An 8,596-nucleotide genomic window follows, 5' to 3' on the forward strand; every position below is an offset into this window, starting at 1 on the left:
TGTGACAAGATCTGTTAGACAGTCTATATTGAGTTTTAGCATATCTCCCAACTTTTGAAGAAGAGAAAAAGGGATAGATTAAGTGGTTCATGTATGCATGGCCCCCTCATCCCAATCCTAGTATGCATGGCCCCCTCTCTTCCCCAATCCTGGTATGCATGCCCCCCTCATCCCAATCCTAGTTTGCATGGCACCCCTCATCCACAATCCTGGTATGCATGGACCCCTCATCACCAATCCTGGTATGCATGGCACCCCTCATCCCCAATCCTGGTATGCATGGACCCCTCATCCCCAATCCTGGTATGCATTGCCCCCTCATCCCAATCCTGGTATGCATAGCCCCCTCATCACCAATTCTGGTATGCATGGCCCCCTCATCCCAATCCTGGTATGCATGGCACCCCTCATCCCCAATCCTGGTATGCATGACACCCCTCATCCCCAATCCTGCTATGCATGGCACCCCTCATCCCCAATCCTGGTATGCATGGCACCCCTCATCCCCAATCCTGCTATGCATGGCACCCCTCATCCCCAATCCTGGTATGCATGGCACCCCTCATCCCCAATCCTGGTATGCATGGCACCTCTCATGCCTAACCCTGGTATGTGTGGACCCCTCATCCCCAATCCTAGTATGCACGGCCCCCTCATCAAGAATCCTGGCATGCATGGCACCCCTCATCCCAAACCTGGTAAGGATGGCACCCCTCATCTCCAATCCTGGTATGCATGGACCCCTCATCCCCAATCCTGGTATGCATTGCCCCCTCATCCCAATCCTGGTATGCATAGCCCCCTCATCACCAATTCTGGTATGCATGGCCCCCTCATCCCAATCCTAGTATGCATGGCACCCCTCATCCCCAATCCTGGTATGCATGGCACCCCTCATCCCCAATCCTGGTATGCATGGCACCCCTCATCCCCAATCCTGGTATGCATGGCACCCCTCATCCCCAATCCTGCTATGCATGGCACCCCTCATACCCAATCCTGGTATGCATGGCACCCCTCATCCCCAATCCTGGTATGCATGGCACCTCTCATGCCTAACCCTGGTATGTGTGGACCCCTCATCCCCAATCCTGGTATGCACGGCCCCCTCATCAAGAATCCTGGCATGCATTGCACCCCTCATCCCAAACCTGGTAAGGATGGCACCCCTCATCCCAAATCCTGGTATGCATGGACCCCTCATCACCAATCCTGGTATACATGGCACCTCTCATCCCCAATCCTGGCATGCATGGCACCGCACATCCCCAATCCTGGTATGCATGGACCCCTCATCTCCTATCATGTTATGCATGGCCCCACATCACTGCACACATGAAAAAAATAAACGCTTCTACTCATCTTCCTTCTGTCTGCACCAGCCTTGCGTCCTGTTCTGCCAGCAACTGACATCAGCATCTGAGTAGCGCATGACATCACTAACAATGCCCTCAGACACCGAGGAGAGGGGCATTATTACCAGTATGTGGCACTGAGGGGGTCATTATTACCTGTATGTAGCACTGAGGGGGCATTATTACTTGTATGTGGCACTGAGCTGGCATTATTACTTGTATGTGGCACTGAGGGGGCATTATTACTTGTATGTGGCACTGAGGGGGCATTATTATCTGTACGTGGCACTGAGGGGGCATTATTACTTGTATGTGGCACTGAGGGGACATTGCTACTTGGATGTGGCACTGAGGGGGCATTATTACTTGTACGTGGCACTGAGGGGGCATTATTGCTGTTATGTGGCACTGAGGGGACATTATTATCTGTATGTGGCACTGAGGGGGCATTATTACTTGTACGTGCCACTAATGGGGCATTATTAGTTATACGTGGCACTGAGGGGGCATTATTACTGGTATGTGGCACTGAGGGGCATTATTACCTGTATGTGGCACTGAGGGGGCATTATTCCCTGTATGTGGCACTGAGGGGGCATTATTCCCTGTATGTGGCACTGAGGGGGCATTATTACCTGTATGTGGCACTGAGATGGCATTATTACTTGTGTGTGGCACTGAGATGGCATTATTACTTGTATGTGCCAGTGAGGGGGCATTATTACTTTTATGTGCCACTGTGTATGGCATTATTATCTGTATGTGGCACTGAGATGGCATTATTAATGGTGCTTGGAACTGAGGGGGTCATTATTACTTGTATGTGGCACTGAGGGGGAATTGTTACCTGTATGTGGAACTGAGGGGGGCATTATTACTTGTATATGGCACTGAGGGGGCATTATTACTTGTATGTGGCACTGAGGTGGCATTATTAATGGTGCTTGGTAAGGTGGGGGCATTATTACTGGTATGTGGCACTGAAGGGGCATTATTATTACATGTATGTCACACTGAGGGGGCATTATTACCTGTATGTAGCATTGAGGTGGCATTATTACTTGAAGGCGGCGCTGAGGAGGCACATTTTTACTTGTATGTGGCGCTGAGGTGGCATTTTTACTTGTAAGTGGCACTGAGGGGTCATGTCAAGCCTGACATGCTAAGGTGAGGAGACTTTTGAGCCACAATGCTCCTCTGGCAAATATGCAAATTGTCTCTTCAGAGAGAAAGAGAACTAGATCTGTAGTGCCACTTATAGGAAGTAGCAATCCTAAAACCATAGCTCCCACACATCCAGTATTCGGCTGGACTGTCCCGCTTTGAGGGCTCAGTCTCGCTTCCTGTCACAGCTCAGCGGTTCTCCCGGCTTCTATACATTCTGGCTGTGGAGGATGGTAGAGGGGTTGCAGCGGTGGAGCAGCGGGGCATAGGTAGTAGCTGGAAGCTGCAGCTACCACCTGTGCCCTCTGATAAAGAAAATTTATATTCACTCTCCTCCACGCCCATGGCAGTAGAGAGGAGTGAATATTCATTCTCCTTAATAGCACACACTGTCAATCGCAGCCGCCAGCTCCTGCTGCGGCTCAGCGATCCTCTGTGCCCATAATTAGAGAGAATGAATATTCACTCTTCTCCACTCCCATGGATGTGGTGAAGAGTGAATATTCATTTTCTTTTGTAGCAGGCACACAGGATCGCTGAGCTGCAGCAGGAGCTGTAGCCGTGCTGACAGTGCATGCTTTTAAGGGGAATGACTATTCACTCCTCTCCACGTCCATAGTCCCAGCGTGGAGAGGAGTGAATATCCCCGCACCTCACCTCGGCATCTGAGGGCATTGTTAGTGATGTCATGCGCTGCTCAGATGCTGATGTCAGTTGCTGGCAGAACAGGACGCAACGCTGGAGCAGACAGAAGGAAGGTGAGTAGAAGCGTTTATTTTTTTCATGTGTGCAATGATGTGGGGCCATGCATAACATGATAGGGGATGAGGGGTCCATGCATACCAGGATTGGGGATGAGGGGTGCCATGCATGCCAGGATTGGGGATGAGAGGTGTCATGCATACCAGCATTGGTGATGAGGGGTCCATGCATACCAGGATTGGGGATGAGGGGTGCCATGCATACCAGGATTGGTGATGGGTCCATGCATACCAGGATTGGGGATGAGGGGTGCCATGCATACCAGGATTGGTGATGAGGGGTCCATGCATACCAGGATTGGGGATGAGGGGTGCCATGCAAACTAGGATTGGGATGAGGGGGGCATGCATACCAGGATTGGGGAAGAGAGGGGGCCATGCATACTAGGATTGGGATGAGGGGGCCATGCATACATGAACCACTTAATCTATCCCTTTTTCTCTTCTTCAAAAGTTGGGAGATATGCTAAAACTCAATATAGACTGTCTAACAGATCTTGTCACATGACTTGGAATAATAGCCAAAACCAAAATCTAAAATTTGCAGACACTGTGTTTTGGGGTACTGCCCCTCGTCAGTGCAAAGTGTGAGATCTGGTTTGGCTGAGTGAGAGGCGTCTAACTAGGATCCAAGGGTCTCCTCACCTTGACATGTCACTGTCTGCAAGGAGAAACGTTACCCCATGGATCCCGGTCAGACGCCTCTCACTCAGCCAAACCAGATCTCACACTTTGCACTGACGAGGGGCAGTATCCGAAACACAGTGTCTGCAAATTGAGATTCTGGTTTGGCTATTATCCTAAGTCATGTGACAAGGCTTCTTATAGAGTCTATATTGACTTTTAGGATTGCTACTTCCTGTAGGAGGCGCTAGAGTCCTAGTTCTCTTCCTCTCTGAAGAGACAATTTGCAATATATGATTAGAAAATGTAAGTTTTATTAATCAGAAAAAAATCTGAATTTTGCAGAATTTGTTGGTCGTATAGAAATATGTAAAAAATATAAACGTAAATAATATATTTGTGATGTTTACATTAAAAACTTGAGCAATTCTCCAAAAAAGCATTAAAAGCAATACATTTATAAAGCGGATGTGTGTGTACTTATATCATTTATTCCTATTCAAGGAAAAAAACTGTAAGGTAATTTATTCCTGCTCCTTACTAGCCTCCTCACTACAGCAGCTCCATTCTAGCCGGTAATGAGGTGACCAGAATGGAGGCTGTGAGGAGCTCCAGCTATCAGCTCCTCTCTAGTCCTGGCAGTGCTGAGCCTCTACACTGGAGGCTCCTGTGAGGACCTCGCTGCAGCCGCGCCATGCCAGTCACCTCAGCACTGAAGTGTCTAGAGTGGAGTTGCAGGAAGGAGGTCCTCACAGTAGCCACTCCAGTCTAGAAACAACCCTGCATCCTGCAGTGGAGCGAGGAGGCCCCGCCCCTTCCGGTGACATCATCCCCTCACCGTGTTACTCTAATCTAGACGTAACCATCCGGGCGCCGTAGCTCCCCCCTCACTTCCCCCAGCATCCTCGGCGGCGCGTACTCATCTCCATATCTGTTTGTGACAAAACATTTATTTTTCGCTAATCAGTTGCTATTTTTTATTGTAACGAATACCTCCATAGACTAATGACAAAGGCTTCACAGAATAAACAATTTAATAATAGGTTTAGAAGATCTCCACATATTATAATTTTTTACACTAATGGACTATATATAGCGGTGAGGAGGAAAGCAGTGTCGTGCTCGCTTCGGCAGCACATATACTAAAATTGGAACGATACAGAGAAGATTAGCATGGCCCCTGCGGAAGGATGACACGCAAATTCGTGAAGCGTTCCATATTTTGCATTAAAATTAACTTTTTTTTATCCTTTTCTGAGGTAAAGAACATTTCTTCATTTGTGAAAGCTGATAATTTGAATTAGTGATATCAGCTGCTTCACACTGTCACCACAAAATGTTATTATTACCTGTATGTGGCACTGAGGGGCATTATTACCTGTATGTGGCACTGAGGGGCATTATTACCTGTATGTGGCACTGAGGGGGCATTATTACCGGTATGTGGCACTGAGGGGGCATTATTACCTGTATGTGGCACTGAGGGAGCATTATTACCTGTATGTGGCACTGAGGGGGCATTATTATCTGTATGTGGCACTGAGGGGGCATTATTACCTGTATGTGGCTCTGAGGGGGCATTATTACCTGTATGTGGCACTGAGGGGCATTATTACCTGTATGTGGCACTGAGGGGCATTATTACCTGTATGTGGCACTGAGGGGCATTATTACCTGTATGTGGCACTGAGGGGGCATTATTAACTGTATGTGGCACTGAGGGGCATTATTACCTGTATGTGGCACTGAGGGGGCATTATTACCTGTATGTGGCACTGAGGGGCATTATTACTGGTGACTGGTGACCGGTCTGCAAACCATGTCCTATGAGAAACGGTTGCAGGATTTGGGAATGTTTAGCTTGCAAAAAAGAAGACTGAGAGGAGACTTAATAGCTGTATACAAATATGTCAAGGGCTGTCACATTGTAGAAGGATCATCTTTATTCTCATTTGCACAAGGAAAGACTAGAAGCAATGGGATGAAAGTAAATGGGAGGAGACACAGATTAGATATTAGAAAAAACTTTTTGACAGTGAGGGTGATTAATGAGTGGAACAGGCTGCCACGAGAGGTGGTGAGTTCTCCTTCAATGGATGTCTTCAAACAGAGGCTGAACAGATATCTGTCTAAGATGATTTAGTGAATCCTGCTTTGAGCAGGGGGTTGGACCAGATGACCCAGGAGGTCCCTTCCAACTCTACCATTCTATGATTCTATGATTCTATGATTCTATGATTACCTGTATGTGGCACTGAGGGGGCATTATTACCTGTATGTGGCACTGAGGGGCATTATTACCTGTATGTGGCACTGAGGGGGCATTATTACCTGTATGTGGCACTGAGGGCATTATTACCTGTATGTGGCACTGAGGGGCATTATTACCTGTATGTGGCACTGAGGGGGCATTATTATCTGTATGTGGCACTGAGGGGGCATTATTACCTGTATGTGGCTCTGAGGGGGCATTATTACCTGTATGTGGCACTGAGGGGCATTATTACCTGTATGTGGCACTGAGGGGCATTATTACCTGTATGTGGCACTGAGGGGCATTATTACCTGTATGTGGCACTGAGGGGCATTATTACCTGTATGTGGCACTGAGGGGGCATTATTAACTGTATGTGGCACTGAGGGGCATTATTACCTGTATGTGGCACTGAGGGGGCATTATTACCTGTATGTGGCACTGAGGGGCATTATTACTGGTGACTGGTGACCGGTCTGCAAACCATGTCCTATGAGAAACGGTTGCAGGATTTGGGAATGTTTAGCTTGCAAAAAAGAAGACTGAGAGGAGACTTAATAGCTGTATACAAATATGTCAAGGGCTGTCACATTGTAGAAGGATCATCTTTATTCTCATTTGCACAAGGAAAGACTAGAAGCAATGGGATGAAAGTAAATGGGAGGAGACACAGATTAGATATTAGAAAAAACTTTTTGACAGTGAGGGTGATTAATGAGTGGAACAGGCTGCCACGAGAGGTGGTGAGTTCTCCTTCAATGGATGTCTTCAAACAGAGGCTGAACAGATATCTGTCTAAGATGATTTAGTGAATCCTGCTTTGAGCAGGGGGTTGGACCAGATGACCCAGGAGGTCCCTTCCAACTCTACCATTCTATGATTCTATGATTCTATGATTCTATGATTACCTGTATGTGGCACTGAGGGGGCATTATTACCTGTATGTGGCACTGAGGGGCATTATTACCTGTATGTGGCACTGAGGGGGCATTATTACCTGTATGTGGCACTGAGGGCATTATTACCTGTATGTGGCACTGAGGGGCATTATTACCTGTATGTGGCACTGAGGGCATTATTACCTGTATGTGGCACTGAGGGGCATTATTACCTGTATGTGGCACTGAGGGGGCATTATTACCTGTATGTGGCACTGAGGGGCATTATTACCTGTATGTGGCACTGAGGGGGCATTATTACCTGTATGTGGCACTGAGGCGTCAATATTAACTGTATGTGGCACTGAGGGGCATTATTACTGGTATGTGGCACTGAGGGGGCATTATTACCTGTATGTGGCACTGAGGGGCATTATTACCTGTATGTGGCACTGTGGGGGCATTATTACTTGTATGTGGCACTGAGGGGGCATTATTACCTGTATGTGGCACTGTGGGGGCATTATTACTGGTATGTGGCACTGAGGTGCATTATTACCTGTATGTGGCACTGAGGGGGCATTATTACCTGTATGTGGCACTGAGGGGGCATTATTACTTGTATTTGGCACTGAGGGGTCTTTATTACCTGTATGTGGCACTGAGGGGTCATTATTACCTGTATGTGGCACTGAGGGGGCATTATTACCTGTATGTGGCACTGAGGGGGCATTATTACCAGTATGTGGCACTGAGGGGGCATTATTACCTGTATGTGGCACTGAGGGGGCATTATTACCTGTATGTGGCACTGAGGGGCATTATTACCAGTATGTGGCACTGAGGCGTCATTATTACTTGTATGTGGCACTGAGGGGGCATTATTACCTGTATGTGGCACTGAGGGGGCATTATTACCTGTATGTGGCACTGAGGGGGCATTATTACCTGTATGTGGCACTGTGGGGGCATTATTACTGGTATGTGGCACTGAGGGGCATTATTACCTGTATGTGGCACTGAGGGGGCATTATTACCTGTATGTGGCACTGAGGGGGCATTATTACCTGTATGTGGCACTGAGGGGCATTATTACTGGTATGTGGCACTGAGGGGGCATTATTACCTGTATGTGGCACTGAGGGGCATTATTACCTGTATGTGGCACTGTGGGGGCATTATTACTTGTATGTGGCACTGAGGGGGCATTATTACCTGTATGTGGCACTGTGGGGGCATTATTACTGGTATGTGGCACTGAGGTGCATTATTACCTGTATGTGGCACTGAGGGGGCATTATTACCTGTATGTGGCACTGAGGGGGCATTATTACTTGTATTTGGCACTGAGGGGTCTTTATTACCTGTATGTGGCACTGAGGGGTCATTATTACCTGTATGTGGCACTGAGGGGGCATTATTACCTGTATGTGGCACTGAGGGGGCATTATTACCAGTATGTGGCACTGAGGGGGCATTATTACCTGTATGTGGCACTGAGGGGGCATTATTACCTGTATGTGGCACTGAGGGGCATTATTACCAGTATGTGGCACTGAG

The 8,596-nt window shown here is 47.8% G+C and overlaps 1 non-coding gene across 1 annotated transcript; it reads left to right on the forward strand.

Moving 5' to 3' along the window:
* Positions 1-5,022: 5,022 nt before the first annotated feature.
* LOC141151321 (U6 spliceosomal RNA) lies at positions 5,023-5,129 on the forward strand. Its single transcript, XR_012247008.1, has one exon. It is a non-coding gene; the product is annotated as a U6 spliceosomal RNA (small nuclear RNA).
* The last annotated feature ends 3,467 nt before the right edge of the window (positions 5,130-8,596 follow it).

Source organism: Phyllobates terribilis, unplaced genomic scaffold (genome assembly GCF_046119375.1).
Source record: "Phyllobates terribilis strain yellow unplaced genomic scaffold, ASM4611937v1 Scaffold_5__5_contigs__length_657084704, whole genome shotgun sequence".
Classification (NCBI taxonomy): Eukaryota; Metazoa; Chordata; class Amphibia; order Anura; family Dendrobatidae; genus Phyllobates; species Phyllobates terribilis.